Genomic DNA, 17,732 nt, shown 5'->3' on the forward strand with positions numbered 1-17,732 from the left:
TATAAAACATGCACATACCATGATAGCAAAGGTGTTCCGATTTTTGCTGGACATCCAAATTTGCAGACTACAAAAGAGGTGGGGCTTAACCATACTTGCCAACTCTCCCGGAATGTCCGGGAGACTCCCGCATTTCGCAAGAGTCTCACGGACTCCCGGGAGAGTGTGGCAATCTCCCGGATCTGCCCACTTCCTAGTGAAGAGGGCAGAATTAGGTCCAAAACGACGCTATTCACCGGGAATCGCGGTGTTGCAATTTTCGGAGCACCGCACCCTGCACGCCCACCTTCCCCAGCAGGCTCCCGGATCATACTTGCCATAAGTTGGCAAGTATGGGCTTAACAAAAAGTAGTTGGATTTTTACCCACATTTGGTCACTTGTGGGAGTTTGGATGGAACAGGGGCGGAGCTTATTTGTCCAGATTTTGTGATTCTAAACATTGGGAGTTATGCGATAGCATGATATGAATAATCACTTCCTTCCCCCTATGTACCATACATACTGTTAGATTCAGTAGCAGCATTGGATTGCTCCATACCAGAGAAGCCATGATAATGAAAGGACCGCCAAATCCATAAAAATGTAAATATATAGGGCCTGAGTCATTAAGGAGAGCAAAGCATAAGAAAGGAGAAACTTTGCATCTGGGCAAAACCATGTTGTATTGGAGGGAGAGATAAATTTAAAATATGGAGACAGATTTAGTTGGGGTAGGGCATCTCCTAGGTCAACTTTAAATTCTAGCACAAAAATAAAGCTATCAAGTATTTGTGTGCGACATGAAAAAACAGTCAGTATTTAACTTATGTGCAAAACGGAAAACTAAATTGCACCCCTTGCATTGTAACATGGTTTTGTCCAGGAGACTTAAATAAGAAACTTCTTAATTTAAGTTCCTTAACGAATCAGGCCCCAAAAGGATAAAGAAATTACACATCATTAAGTTGTAAATATACTCTTAGCATATATTTTTTTGGGATACATCCAGCAAATTAATAAGTCTAGAGAACATTGCTTTAATACAGATTAAACTATATATCATTCCTTCATCTCGCTGAAAAAAGTGGACCTGTCCCATGCATACAGTGGAGGTAGCCATTTTTGTGTGGCTGAACCAATATGATAATTTGATAATTGCCTGCCCTGTGCCCACATGTCAAAAGTAATCCTCACAGATGCCTCATTTGCACCTTAATCTTCAGCAATTATTACTATAAATACAGCTGGGTCGCTGCATTGTGAGAGGCCTAAGCTGCACGATGTCTCCTGTGCCGCCTGTGGACCAGGTAAAAACCACTTCTGTTACTATGACAGCAGACTGTCTAAGTCAGAATAACAGAGGGGTCAGGAGGACATAAAGACTTTAGCAGACAGATAAGGATCTCCATGAAACAACCACAATAGTTATTTATGTTTCTGTGAAAATTCCAAACACGACCTTAAAAAGACAAAATAGTGCGGTCTGCTCTTGTTATGCTACGCCTACATCTAACCCTCTGTCAGAAACATGCTCCATAGAGCTCAATGTTTGGGGAGCTCAAGTTGCACAAAAGATATTTTTTTTCTCCAACTGCGGGTTGAAAAACAAAAGGAAGGTTGTACTGTGTTTGTGCAGTAAAACAAAGCAAAATTTCTAAATGACATGTTATTCGTACTTGTAGCCCCTGATGTCTGCGGAGGCGAATCAGGAGCGTACAAGCACAAGTTATGTACAGTAGGGGAGGGCACATGTAAGTGTAGCTCGCCCCCTGGAGATGCGGCTTTTAGAGTAAGCCTCATTCATATTTGCCAACTCTCCCAGAATGTCTGGGAGACTCCTGAAATCCAGGTCAGTGTCCCAGACTCCCAGGAGAGCAGGCAGGTCTCCCGCATCCATCAGCACGGGGAGGAATTCCTAAGGGAAATTTGGCCACAAAAAAGGTGTGGTCCACCCCCTGGTTAACCAGCCCTGTGATGAATAAAACTTTGGCTCATCTTGACACTCCTTGGGTCTTGGGCGTCAGTGCTGTAGTTGAAAGTAGCATGGGGCTAGTTTGCCTTGGAGGAAGGATCTGCACGTTGTTTGTGGCTCTGGCTCTCCTAGGGAATTTCACCCACACTATAGTACAGGTGCAGGTTACTTATTTTAGAGAGTGGGACCAACTTTGTTGTATCTTTACTCCAGCCGCATCAAGATATGCTTCACGTCTACTTTCGGAATGCAAAATTGTGGCCTACGCTAAACCAGGCCCTCAAACACATACTTACCTACTTTTGAAGGCAGCTGTCCAGGAGGGGGTCCATTGAGGGGGCGTGGCCACCCGTGGTGCGCCGTTAGGATCCCCCCCTGTCAATCTTAGGCAATTCTAGCCAATCGTAGGAGGTGGTGAGGCCACAATGCCACGTTTAGCCCCTCCACCATCTACAACAACGGGGACAGCTGGATCCGGGATTTTTGCCTGCTCTCTCAGGAGTCCAGGAGAACTCCCAAAAATTCGGGAGTCTCCCGGACATTCAGGGAGAGTAAGCAACTATGCTCAAACATGCTCGCTGAGAATTACTCTGTGCACATAAGTGTTAGTTGCCTGCTCTCCAAAAGTTTCCTGAATTCGGAGAAGACCTCATGGACTCCCGAGAGAGCAGGCAATTCTCACATCCATGCGTTTACATCCCGCAAAGTAGATAGACACATTACACGAATTCTGTAAGTCCTGCCCCCCAACTCAATAAGCACCCAGTGGCAGGGATGTGCTAATGTGAACTGCATCATCTGACCCGTCACTCAATGTTTACAGGGGTGGGTACGTCATGATGAAAGAATTGATGATGATTGATAAAGTATGACATAAATTAATTTGGTTCCGTGCCCGGGAACTGCCGGAACAAGAAGACTTTGTACTTGGAACACAGATATCAAACTGCCCACTAAATCACATGTTCACCTGGCAAAAGTGTGTCCGGTAGCAGAATGTAGGGGACGGGGCAGTAGTGTGAGACATAATTCAATTTATTTAATTAACACAACAAACAAGATATATGTCCCCAATTCTAAAGCGCTATGGAAATTGCTGACACTATATAAGTAAATAAAGATAATATATTGTATTTATTATCCAGTTATCCAATGTATGCCCACTTGTACTCCATCCCTCCCCTCTCATAAACTACCTGCCAGCCACCCAGCTGTGCGCTTCTCATACACCGACATGGGTAGGTACACAGCGATCGCTGAGTGCTTGGTCTGACTATTATGTGTTTCTTCATACCAGCTTATGAGGACTGAGATGTCGGCAGTATGCTGGGTCGTGTCTCTGACAAGCTTCAGAAAATACCAATATAACTGCAGAGAACAATTTCCATGATGACAGGTCATTACTTCTTTCAATTCCTGCAAGATAAAATCACAGCAACGGCCCATTCGTTAAAAGGGTTTTTCATTGTAGAACACAACCCTCTCGCCACCAGCCTGTGTGGTTCTAAAGTGCGATCGCTACAGAAGTCCAGATTTCAAACACAGGGCATAACACAGTCAGGACAATATAAGCCACATGCAATAGCTCATAGCAATCAGTATTTTTATACGCCGCTGTTTTTCTAGTAGTGTTAAGAAAATAAAAGCATTTTTACTGCGCACAAGTTTGTATAAAATATCCAGAGAGTGTGTAGTGTAGGCTGCAATTAGATGATGGTCACACCCATCTAATTGGGTCCAGTATCAACACACCTCCATTCCCTAAATCACACTTTAAAATGGTATTGACTGGGGCCGATTATGGTACCTGTGAGGGCCCCCAGGGAAAAGCCCCTGACCGAACTGCTGGGCAACCGCAGCAGCCAATCACCTTACTAGGGGTGGACAATGTACCAGGTATTTGTAAGATATTGAATTTGTGCCACGTGAAGGGAAGCTATAGTGAGTTTTTAGGTTTCATCCCTCTCTGCCACGCATCTTTTGTTTCCGTGGCCGAGCAGTGAAAATCAAACAAAAGGGAAGAGGTTTTGACATGTCGACAAACTGGTGCAATTTCCATTATAATTTTGCCACGTTTAGAGTTTAGTGGCAATGGGTCTTGGTGGATCGGGGGTGTAGTAATTTTTTCCTAATTTGCTTATTTACAAATGCTGTCTGGTATGTATACAAAGCATTAATACTCTTATATTTTCAGATAAAGGAGGATAATGATAATAGTAAACATAGGTATTAAGGCTGAATTCTCCAAAATCCTTCTCAATCCAAGATTTGGAACATGGGGGTATTTTAACAGGGACCCACTCGGATACTGTGCCATTAACCCTGAAATTGCTATAATCACCCGTCTGTGGCTCAGTCTCTCTATCCTCAGCTTTCTCTGGGTTAGACACAAACAAAGAGGTGACCCTACCCAATGCGCAACGTACTGGTGTATGGTTATCAGTGATGAGATGAGTGAGCGCCATTTGGATGAAATACATGAGGTAGTTTATTTACAATAAAATGTTACATCTTCCAAGTTTAATTTATAGCACATATCACTTGGTTACACGTGGCAGCATAATCACTTGGCAGAGGAGCTGACATTCTGGGGAAATGTCGCTCTTTACCTCCAGGTACAGGCTTCACCTTACTGCTTCCTTGGCTACAATAAGCTACTAGCAAATATAGTCTCCGACTTCCTGGGTGCCCCACAGAGCGAGCTCCCATCCCGGCCTGGCTGTACACTCAATCTTAACACTCCCGTATCACCGGTCTCTCGGTGCATTCCGGAGCCTCTCTCTCGGTACACAGATCTACTCAAGCAGCAATGACAACAGACCAAGCACTGATCCATACGGCATCATTTGAGTAGGTGAGAGTTCAAGTAGTGTTATACTCAGACTCAGACTACGAACCCTGAACTCCAATCAATCTCTTGAATCCCTGACTGAACATTGGAATGCCTTTTGTATACTTGGGTCACATGCATGCTCTCTCTCCACACGCCCTTCAAGAAGACACACTCCTCACACATCACAAACAATGTGACATTCGCTTTTGCACATCGATTCCACCTTGAAAACATTGCCAAAATACGCCCTTTTCTTACTCAACATTACCAAAACTCTTATCCATTCTCTCATCATTTCCTGTCTTGACTACTGTAACCTCCTGCTATCTGGCATTCCTGACACCCATATATCCACATTAAATGCTGCTGCAAGACTGATTTTCCTCTCTCACCGCTCCACATCTGCTGCACCACGTTGCAAATCACTACACTGACTCCCTGTGTCCTCCAGATTCAAATTAAATTACTCACCCTTACCTACGAAGCCCTCAACCATACTACCCCTGCCTACATCTCAAATCTCATATCAAAATACTCTTGCTCCCACCCAGGGGCGTATTGGGAACTTAAAGTGGCCCTGGAAAAAATTATTGAAGTGGCCTCATGTCTGCCTGCTCTCTCAGGAGTCCAGGAGAACTCCCAAAAATTCGGGAGTCTCCCGGACATTCAGGGAGAGTAAGCAACTATGCTCAAACATTCTCGCTGAGAATTACTCTGTGCACATAAGTGTTAGTTGCCTGCTCTCCAGAAGTTTCCTGAATTCGGAGAAGACCTCATGGACTCCCGAGAGAGCAGGCAATTCTCACATCCATGCGTTTACATCCCGCAAAGTAGATAGACACATTACACGAATTCTGTAAGTCCTGCCCCCCAACTCAATAAGCACCCAGTGGCAGGGATGTGCTAATGTGAACTGCATCATCTGACCCGTCACTCAATGTTTACAGGGGTGGGTACGTCATGATGAAAGAATTGATGATGATTGATAAAGTATGACATAAATTAATTTGGTTCCGTGCCCGGGAACTGCCGGAACAAGAAGACTTTGTACTTGGAACACAGATATCAAACTGCCCACTAAATCACATGTTCACCTGGCAAAAGTGTGTCCGGTAGCAGAATGTAGGGGATGGGGCAGTAGTGTGAGACATAATTCAATTTATTTAATTAACACAACAAACAAGATATATGTCCCCAATTCTAAAGCGCTATGGAAATTGCTGACACTATATAAGTAAATAAAGATAATATATTGTATTTATTATCCAGTTATCCAATGTATGCCCACTTGTACTCCATCCCTCCCCTCTCATAAACTACCTGCCAGCCACCCAGCTGTGCGCTTCTCATACACCGACACGGGTAGGTACACAGCAATCGCTGAGTGCTTGGTCTGACTATTATGTGTTTCTTCATACCAGCTTATGAGGACTGAGATGTCGGCAGTATGCTGGGTCGTGTCTCTGACAAGCTTCAGAAAATAACCAATATAACTGCAGAGAACAATTTCCATGATGACAGGTCATTACTTCTTTCAATTCCTGCAAGATAAAATCACAGCAACGGCCCATTCGTTAAAAGGGTTTTTCATTGTAGAACACAACCCTCTCGCCACCAGCCTGTGTGGTTCTAAAGTGCGATCGCTACAGAAGTCCAGATTTCAAACACAGGGCATAACACAGTCAGGACAGTATAAGCCACATGCAATAGCTCATAGCAATCAGTATTTTTATACGCTGCTGTTTTTCTAGTAGTGTTAAGAAAATAAAAGCATTTTTACTGCGCACAAGTTTGTATAAAATATCCAGAGAGTGTGTAGTGTAGGCTGCAATTAGATGATGGTCACACCCATCTAATTGGGTCCAGTATCAACACACCTCCATTCCCTAAATCACACTTTAAAATGGTATTGACTGGGGCCGATTATGGTACCTGTGAGGGCCCCCAGGGAAAAGCCCCTGACCGAACTGCTGGGCAACCGCAGCAGCCAATCACCTTACTAGGGGTGGACAATGTAGCAGGTATTTGTAAGATATTGAATTTGTGCCACGTGAAGGGAAGCTATAGTGAGTTTTTAGGTTTCATCCCTCTCTGCCACGCATCTTTTGTTTCCGTGGCCGAGCAGTGAAAATCAAACAAAAGGGAAGAGGTTTTGACATGTCGACAAACTGGTGCAATTTCCATTATAATTTTGCCACGTTTAGAGTTTAGTGGCAATGGGTCTTGGTGGATCGGGGGTGTAGTAATTTTTTCCTAATTTGCTTATTTACAAATGCTGTCTGGTATGTATACAAAGCATTAATACTCTTATATTTTCAGATAAAGGAGGATAATGATAATAGTAAACATAGGTATTAAGGCTGAACTCTCCAAAATCCTTCTCAATCCAAGATTTCGAACATGGGGGTATTTTAACAGGGACCCACTCGGATACTGTGCCATTAACCCTTAAATTGCTATAATCACCCGTCTGTGGCTCAGTCTCTCTATCCTCAGTTTTCTCTGGGTTAGACACAAACAAAGAGGTGACCCTACCCAATGCGCCAACGTACTGGTGTATGGTTATCAGTGATGAGATGTGTCGAAGTCAGCAAATTGGATAAAGTCATTTCAATTAAAGTCGAGCAAACTTGGTTGTCTTTGTCTGAAAAGATGCGTACGGTACGCTACGACGTACAAGGGCACGCTACGGCGTGAAAGGTCGTACGCATCCACTACACGTGGCAGCAACAGTAATTGGTCTTTTACCATACATTCGCACAAACACGCATACTTATAAAATAGTACACATTAATGGTAGTTGCAACACATAGTCAGTTATGTCGAAATATAGTAGTATTTATATGTTATATCAGAGTTACATGCATATTAGTGAAATACACGTAACGGGTTGAAGGAATAACATCATGAGTGGTATCATAATGAACCTTGTTACATATCCTACTGTTTGGTTCACTCTGCTAGGGAATCGCAGAGTGCATACACAAGTTATGAATGATAGGGAATTATGAACTACTTAAGATTAAGGAATCTTGGTGGGAAGAGCAGAGCATACCCCCTGCAGAGATGACCCCCTCCTTTGGATTCCTTAGGATGAACCAGCCAATGATTGACAACCCCTTGGACATTCCTGAGACCTGGACCAATAGATGCAAGCTATACCATCTTCATTGTATTACTGTATTTGATTGTGTCTATAAGCAGCAGCTTGTGATCCAGAGTGCAGACATCTTGTCCCCAGACTTCAGGATTGAATGACTGCACTGGATCCAGAGCGCCTGCGATAAGTAACGGCTGTATTTACTATTACTTCGCTTGAGCATTTTTATTCTACTTATTGCGAATAAATCTTTGTGGTTTGGAAACACAAATCGAGGTTCGACAATCGTTATTGGTTAGCGACAATACGCACATAACAATTTGGGGGCTCGTGAGCTTTGGAGGTTTTGTTGCCGATGATACGCAAGACCAACGGATTTCGGTTCCGCAACAAAGGGTGGAGACGCGTCTTAAACGGGTAAGAACGCATGGTGTTCAAAACCTGAATTTTACTCTGTGTTGTGAAACCGAATGTCCGTTTTGCATTATCTAGGGCACGCTAACTAGAACCTAGGGACAAAAGAGAAAACTGTTTCTTTTTTCTGTCATTGTGCGTTTTAACTGTATTGCATTGCTTAGCATATGTGTATTTCCTGCTGTGCGTACGCGAACTTCCGGTAGATTTGCCACGTGGTTAAACAATTGTTTTGATAGTTATTGTACATGTATAGTATAATTACTTGTGAAGGCCTCTGAGATATTATTACTGTTGTTGGGAACTTTTAATTTTCTGCGCAGAAAAGGTGTATAGTATGTGATATTGTAACGTAGATACACTGTTCATTATTCATTTTGCTCAGTTGCTGTCTGACGAGGCGGATTGCCCAACTGAAGGACGGTATACAGGGCAGGTATACCGAATGCGAAAACCGGGTTTTCGCAAAGCGCTACCAATAGATCGCAAGGCTTGCTAATAATTAGTATTGGTAGGCAGTGCGATCTAACCGCACCGTTAGTGCGAATTGGTGAAGCACCTAGGAGGAATTATATTGGAAAGGCTGGTTGATTGTATCGACTTTGTTCTCCCAGTTATAATAAACTCAACAGATTTTTGTGGTTGAGCCAGGGTATCGAGGAGCTGATAGCGCTTGGGGCCCACAGTGATATTTCTGTATTAGGGATCCTCGCCGGGTGCGAGAAAAGCGAGTGAACGCGGCTAAAGGAAATACGTTCACCGAGCATTAAAGATCTCTAGCTGTGGTTGTAGCGACAGAGTTGGAATTGTTAGCCGGAAGGAACAGAGCACTGCGGTGTGTCTGTGTTCCGGGTAGAAGGTATATTGTTCAACATGGGTGCTAAGCATACGCTAGAGATGGCTAGTGTACTGCCTAAGGAAGGCCCTATTGGTTCAGCGAGGTTTCTCATGTGTAAGAAATATGGTGCATACGCAACTGTGTACTGTGACACGTGGGTCAAGATGACCAAAGCTTGTGATAGGCCTTTCCCAACAATAGGAAGTTTTAATGCAGAGGTACTAAATACTGTAAAAGATAAAGTATGGTTGATTACCTCAACGAAAGTGAGGAATAAACATAATGATTGTTTAAAATTGTGGCAAATGGAAGGTAACTCGTGGCAGAGCAGCGAATGCAAACCGGAAGTAGGCGTGGCGAAAAGCGCGCGCAAGGCGGATGTAACCGTTGAGAAGCGTGGCGAACTCAGCGCAAGCGCGCCCCCGCCACCTTATGTGGCGGGAGGGGTAAGTACAGCCGTTGTTAAAACTGAAAATAGAAAAATTGCTAAGTTGTATCCTGTTTTAAGCCAGTTTAAATCAAGTGTATCTGAAAATGAAGATGAACCCACTGTGATTTCGGCCATTGCCCATGCCGTTAGTGTACTAGAGGCTCAGCGCAAGTATAAGAAAATGGCTGAGATAGGTGAGAGTAGCGTGATCACTAGGAGTGAAAGCGTTCTAAATCTAGAACCAGCAAATCCTGTAGTGTCCCCTGAAGTCAGTGTACCAGAGGGTGCGTTCCCAGTCCGCACAATATCAGTTCCCAATGGGAAACCGGATAAGGATGGTGTAGTTCCTTTAAGAAATGTTACAATGCATTGTCCCTGGACTAGATCAGAATTACGTTCCATTATGACTGAATTCCCAGATCCTAGAAAAGAGTTGGCTAAGTGTCAGAAATTTGTTAAAGACTTAGGAAATGCCCACGAACCAACCAATAAGGATTGGCGTGTAGTGTTGAGGGCGTGTCTTCCTCCCAATACTAACATACAAAAATTCATTGAAGATTGTTTGTTGGAGGAAGATGACACCTTGACTGATGAGATTAACCAAAAGAATATAGAACAAATTGTCAAACACTAAAAAATTTAAAGACGAGAGTAAAAACCACATTACCTAATTGGAAAGGTGTCACGGTAGACTCTCTTAGGGAGTCTGCTGTGGAGCATGACAAAAACCTTTTTAGAAAAAAAGAAGAGAAAAGTGATAGGTTAATGACGGTAAGTATACAGGCTCTAGAAGGGGTGCATACACGACCACCAGCATACAACCCATATAACAAGAAACCTAAAGTGATCAGGTGTTTCAACTGTAACGAGGAAGGACATTACATAAGAGATTGTAAAAAGGAAAGACTCAATACACATAAGGGTGGGTCACATAGATATCCTCCAAGGAGGGATTCACATAGACTAGAAGACTCACATCTACCCGCGCATATTACAGCAGCAAATGCTGCGCGGGAAATCAATAGTCAGCGCTAGGGGTCAGGTCATACCTGTAGTCTACAGCCAGTGAGGTTAACTGAGAGTCAGAGTGAAGAACCAAAAATGATAGTTGACATAGCTGGTAGGAAACAAACTTTTCTTGTAGATACAGGGGCGGCCCGATCTGTGATAACCTCTCCTTTCAATCTACAGGTGACCAGTAAAACCATTCCAGCTATGGGGGTAACGGGAAAAGTGTTACATTATCCTCTAACTAAACCCGCTGAAGTTACTATTGGGCCTCTGCATACTAAGCATTCGTTCCTATTGGCTGCAGCGGCTCCTACTAACTTGCTAGGGAGAGACTTGTTATGTAAAATGGGATGTGTCATATACTGTACTTCTGATGGTGTGTTCTTAGATATACCGGAGAAGGTCGCACATGAGGTACAGGATATATTGGACACCCCTTAAAGGTTAATGTTACACTCTCCTGTTGTAGAACAAAGTCCATCTCAAGTAAAGGGGATGTTGCTGGAAATATCAGGTTCCCTATGGACCAGAGATGGACAGGACACTGGACTGATGGCAAACGTAGCCCCTGTCATGGTCAATCTAAAAAGTGGTAGGATAGCTCCAAAAATCCCACAGTATCCATTAAAACCGGAGGTGGAACTAGGGATATATCCTGTTATAGAGAGGCTGTTACAACAAGGGATTTTAATTCGTACAGCCAGTACAGCAAATAGTCCCATTTTCCCTGTGAAGAAGAATGGAGGGAGGGGCTATAGATTAGTCCAGGACTTAAGGGGAATTAATAAAGTTGTTGAGAGCCAATTCCCCGTAGTGCCGAATCCAGCTGTCATCCTCATGCAGATTCCACCGTCTGCCAGTCATTTTACTGTCATTGATCTATGTTCTGCTTTCTTCTCAGTCCCTCTTCACCCTGACTGCCAATACCTTTTTGCATTCTCCTACAGGGGAGTGCAATACACATGGACCAGACTACCCCAGGGGTTCATTGATAGCCCCAGTATTTTCTCCCAAGCCTTACATGACTGTTTGCAATCCTTTCAACCCCCCAATGGGTCTGTTCTAATTCAATATGTGGACGATTTGTTGTTGTGCTCTGATTCTTTTATGTCATGTTTACATGATACTAAATTGTTGTTGCTTCATCTTTCACAAACAGGGCACAAGGTGGCGAAGGATAAATTACAGCCATGTCAGACTAAGGTCAAATACTTAGGACACTGCCTCACTAAGGGGCTAAGACACCTGACAACCGACAGAATTGAGGCCATACAACACATGACTCTGCCGCAGAGCCAGAAGCAGATTCGTATTTTCTTAGGGATGTGTGGATACTGTAGATCCTGGATCCCAGGTTTTTCTATTCTGGCATTACCATTGCAGGAGCTAGTCTCTTCCTCAAAACCAGAACGTGTTGTACACACAGAAGAGTCAGAGCAAGCGTTCTTTAATCTTAAAGATAGTCTGACTAGAGCACCTGCATTGGGAATACCTGATTATGAAAAGCCTTTTGAGCTATTTTGTACAGAAGCTGATGGTTGTGCAGCAGGGGTCCTCGCACAGAAACATGGTGACGCTAGCAGACCGGTAGCATACTACAGTGCACAATTAGACAATGTGGCAAGATCACTCCCAACATGTCTCAGAAGTGTAGCAGCAACGGCTCTTCTGGTGAGCAAGAGCGAGGACGTAGTATTAGGACATAATTCAACTATCTATACACCCCATGCTGTATCAGCTCTGTTAAATTCAGCCCAAACCAGACATGTTTCTTCAGCTAGATTCACAAAGTGGGAACTAGCCCTGATGGCACCCTCCAACATCACCATCAAACGATGTAGCACCTTAAATCCAGCTACATACTTTCCGTATGTGTCTCTAGAGACACAAAGGGTGGGAGGTAAGGAGACCCTGGTTGATGATGAGTTAGGCAAGAATACTGACACGCATGACTGTATGGAACACCTGAATCAGACCTTTACTGCAAGGCCCAACATACGTGACACCCCCTTAGAAAATGTAGATTTTACGTTTTATACAGACGGAAGTTGTCATAGACAGACAGAGACAGGAGAGCTATGTACTGGTTACGCTGTTGTAGACGATCAGGATGTGGTAGAAGCTGAACCCCTTGGTCCACCTCACTCAGCCCAGGTGGCGGAACTAGTAGCACTAAGGAGAGCGTGTGAATTGGCAGAGGGTAAATCAGCCAATATATATACTGACTCTAGGTACGCCTTCGGGGTAGTGCACGATTTTGGGGCCCTTTGGCGTCTTAGAAACTTTACGACAGCAGCAGGTACGCCAGTGGCACACTCACAACACATAAAAGGACTTCTGACAGCGATACAGTTACCCAGAACAGTAGCCGTCATAAAGTGCAAAGCCCATACCTTTGAAGAAGACCCAGTGTCATTGGGCAACAACAGGGCAGACGAAGCTGCTAAATGGGCAGCAGGGCAACCTATGAATGTATCGACCGAGACTATGATGGTCTTTCAGACATTAGACATGCAGAAATTAATTGAAATGCAAGATTTGTGTTCCCTGAAGGAAAGGGCGGTCTGGAAGGCGAAGGGATGTGGTCAAGAGTCCTCAGGACTCTGGAGGGATGGACAAGGTAAGCCTGTAGCTCCCCGAACATACTATCCAAGCCTGGCTGAAGCAGCACACGGCCTGACTCACCTGGGTAAAGAAGGTATGTGCAAACTGGTGAGAGCATACTGGTGTGCCCCCGGATTTTCCTCTCAGGCTGGTAAGAAAGCAATGTCATGTCTTACTTGTTTGAGGAAAAATGTTGGGAAAACTATTCCAACTGAGCCATCCCACATCCCTCCTACAGACGGACCTTTCCAGGTAATACAAATTGACTATATCCAATTACCACCGTGCAGGAATTTAGAGTATGTGTTAGTGTGTATTGATGTGTTTTCCGGTTGGATAGAAGCATATCCGGCAGCCACTAATACTGCTGTGTTCACTGCAAAGAAAATTGTACAAGACTTTGTGTGTAGGTTCGGTATCCCTAGAATCATTGAAAGTGATAGGGGTACCCATTTTACTGGTGATATCTTCCAAAATATGTGTAAACTCATGGGAATCAGTAGCAGACTTCACACCCCTTACCGACCACAAGCCAGTGGTAAGGTGGAGAGAGTAAACGGTACTATAAAGAACAAGCTGGGTAAGATAATGGCTGAAACTGGGTTGGCATGGCCTGAGGCTTTGCCGTTGGTCCTCCATAGCATTCGAACCACTCCTAGACCTCCTCTTAATCTGTCCCCCTTTGAGATACTGTTCGGACGACAACCTCATTTGATCGTGAGTCCACAAGACGACTTGAAGTGTAATAATGAAGTGACTGTACAATATCTTATAAGAATGAGTAGACAGCTAAAACAACAACAACAAAAACTAAAAATGCTGTCACCTGGTATGCCAGAAACGAACTGTCATGATGTTGAACCTGGAGACTATGTTATGATCCGCAATTTCTTACGTTCAGGTTGTTTAACAGACCGTTGGGAAGGCCCGTACCAAGTGCTGCTGACCAGTACTACATCACTGAAGGTTGCAGAGAGAGACACTTGGGTCTATTCCACCCACTGCAGGAGAGTCCATAATCCGGAGAAAGTGCAAGATAAAACTAAGACCGACAACACAGAGCTGTCACTTGTGAGCCTGTTCCGGGAGACCTAAAGCCTGCAGTCGAGACACCTGAACCAGAGACGTTGCCTCAGAATTATCTTTCCAGCGATGGAGTGGCGGTTTTTGTGTTTCTTTTGTTCCAGGATTTTCCTTGTTTTTACTCTTTCTAGGACATTCTATTTTTGTGAAGGAGGATGGAGGACGGAGGAGAGTTCTGGGAGTGATACGGATGAAATGGAGGCCGAAGAAAAGTTAATAGGATACTCAGAGCAGCCCATTATCAAACTTGGTCCAGGGGTTATGAAAAGGTCTGCTAGCTCAGGAACTCGGAGGCAGTGTGAGGGGCTATTGTCTGATGAGTATTGTATCTGCAAGTTCTGCGACTCCCTAGTTGAAGAGAGATGCATCCAACGATGCCAGTCCCCCAGTACTCTGAATATAGGCGGGCATCCTTTGGAGGATTATCACTCCATGGTGGGTAAGGTGCTAAACCAAACCGAGTGTTGGGTGTGCTCTCACGTGCCTCAAGGGCAGCACAATATAGGACTAGTGCCATTCCCTCTAAACATATCTGAAGTACTCGAATTGAGGGGTGGGAGGCCCATAGACGGGAGGTACAATAACACTAGGTCCCCTAGTCTGACGCTTCGACAATACTCCATAGGCAGATCTTTGCTGTGCTTAAACATATCTCATGAAAAGCGCCTGGAGAATTGGGAGGCTGACCTATCAGATCAGACAATGGCTCACCACACTCATTTTAGAGGGAGACTAACAAGGTCACTACTAAGCAGCAATGTTGATGTCACAAATTAGGGCGTATAACCAAACATAAGAAGGTATCCATTGGAAAAGTCTCTACAGATAAATGTAAAAATGTCATTAATGCCGACACGTGTCTAGAGCAAATGGAGACACTGGGCATGGGTAGTTTTATCAAAACTCTGTGTGATATAATTCATGGGCATACTGCTCCTTATGTTCTCCCTGATGATGTGTATTTTGTTTGTGGGAGGAAAGCTTATTCCTGGGTGACTCCGAGTTCCAAGGGCTTGTGTTTCTTAGCTAAACTGGTTCCTGAAATCATGACTATTACTCATGAAGAAATGGTTGGTATTCACAAGACTACATCACCACCAAACATACACACACAGTATGAACACCGTGGCAAGAGAAATATGATTCCTGGTGAGGAACCCATAGCTACAAAATTGATTAGTGAAACTGCTGGTTTCCAAGTTATGGTTGCTCTAGATCTCACCAGGACCACTCGGGGAACATTAAACTTTAAATATATCCAAGACCTAGCCAAATTAATAGATAATATCACCGAGATGTATGATGACACTTTCAGGTATACTGGAAGGGAGCTACAAGCGTACAAGAAGGAGTTGGTGCAACATAGACTGGTACTAAATTATCTCACCTCTATTACTGGTGGGTACTGTGTGACACTGGCCACCCAGTTTGGTGTCAAATGTTGCACGTACATTACTAATAATACGGATGACCCTAAAGAGGTTATAGACCGGAAGATGGATGAAATTTTACAGCTGAAATGGGAATTTCGAAAGAGCCATAATTCCTCGTTATATTAGGTCGATGAAAAGGTGGCGGGTTGGTTCTCGTGGTTGAACCCTGTGAAATGGTTCTCCAGTCTGGGGGAGTGGGTACAGGAGATGGTTGCTAGTGTAGGTAAGCTCCTTCTCCTTATACTGGGTGTCATCTTAGCAATTGGTTTAGTTGTCAAATGTGTTCCTACTGTGTTGAAGTGTGGAAAACGGTCTCATAGGAGTAACCCTGAGAAAGAGACTGAAAGGGAGGTACCAGATACCGAGATCATGGTCTGTGAAGAAGTATTGTATAATCCTGAACTTGAAACGGTGATTGGGTGATAGTTTATTACACTATCAAAGGGTGGAGCTGTCGAAGTCAGCAAATTGGATAAAGTCATTTCAATTAAAGTCGAGCAAACTTGGTTGTCTTTGTCTGAAAAGATGCGTACGGTATGCTACGACGTACAAGGGCACGCTACGGCGTGAAAGGGCGTACGCATCCACTACACGTGGCAGCAACAGTAATTGGTCTTTTACCATACATTCGCACAAACACGCATACTTATAAAATAGTACACATTAATGGTAGTTGCAACACATAGTCAGTTATGTCGAAATATAGTAGTATTTATATGTTATATCAGAGTTACATGCATATTAGTGAAATACACGGAACGGGTTGAAGGAATAACATCATGAGTGGTATCATAATGAACCTTGTTACATATCCTACTGTTTGGTTCACTCTGCGAGGGAATCGCAGAGTGCATACACAAGTTATGAATGATAGGGAATTATGAACTACTTAAGATTAAGGAATCTTGGCGGGAAGAGCAGAGCATACCCCCTGCAGATATAACCCCCTCCTTTAGATTCCTTAGGATGAACCAGCCAATGATTGACAACCCCTTGGACATTCCTGAGACCTGGACCAATAGATGCAAGCTATACCATCTTCATTGTATTACTGTATTTGATTGTGTATATAAGCAGCAGCTTGTGATCCAGAGTGCAGACATCTTGTCCCCAGACTTCAGGATTGAATGACTGCACTGGATCCAGAGCGCCTGCGATAAGTAACGGCTGTATTTACTATTACTTCGCTTGAGCATTTTTACTCTACTTATTGCGAATAAATCTTTGTGCTTTGGAAACAAAAATCGAGGTTCGACAATCGTTATTGGTTAGCGACAATACGCACATAACAGATGAGTGAGCGCCATTTGGATGAAATACATGAGGTAGTTTATTTACAATAAAATGTTACATCTTCGAAGTTTAATTTATAGCACATATCACTTGGTTACACGTGGCAGCATAATCACTTGGCAGAGGAGCTGACATTCTGGGGAAATGTCGCTCTTTACCTCCAGGTACAGGCTTCACCTTACTGCATCCTTGGCTACAATTGGCTACTAGCAAATATAGTCTCCGGCTTCCTGGGTGCCCCACAGAGCGAGCTCCCATCCCGGCCTGGCTGTACACTCAATCTTAACACTCCCGTATCACCGGTCTCTCGGTGCGTTCCGGAGCCTCTCTCTCGGTACACAGATCTACTCAAGCAGCAATGACAACAGACCAAGCACTGATCCATACGGCATCATTTGAGTAGGTGAGAGTTCAAGTAGTGTTATACTCAGACTCAGACTACGAACCCTGAACTCCAATCAATCTCTTGAATCCCTGACTGGACATTGGAATGCCTTTTGTATACTTGGGTCACATGCATGCTCTCTCTCCACACGGCCTTCAAGAAGACACACTCCTCACACATCACAAACAATGTGACATTCGCTTTTGCACATCGATTCCACCTTGAAAACATTGCCAAAATACGCCCTTTTCTTACTCAACATTACCAAAACTCTTATCCATTCTCTCATCATTTCCTGTCTTGACTACTGTAACCTCCTGCTATCTGGCATTCCTGACACCCATATATCAACATTA

The sequence above is a fragment of the Mixophyes fleayi genome, chromosome 4 (genome assembly GCF_038048845.1).
Source record: "Mixophyes fleayi isolate aMixFle1 chromosome 4, aMixFle1.hap1, whole genome shotgun sequence".
NCBI classification, from domain to species: domain Eukaryota; kingdom Metazoa; phylum Chordata; class Amphibia; order Anura; family Limnodynastidae; genus Mixophyes; species Mixophyes fleayi.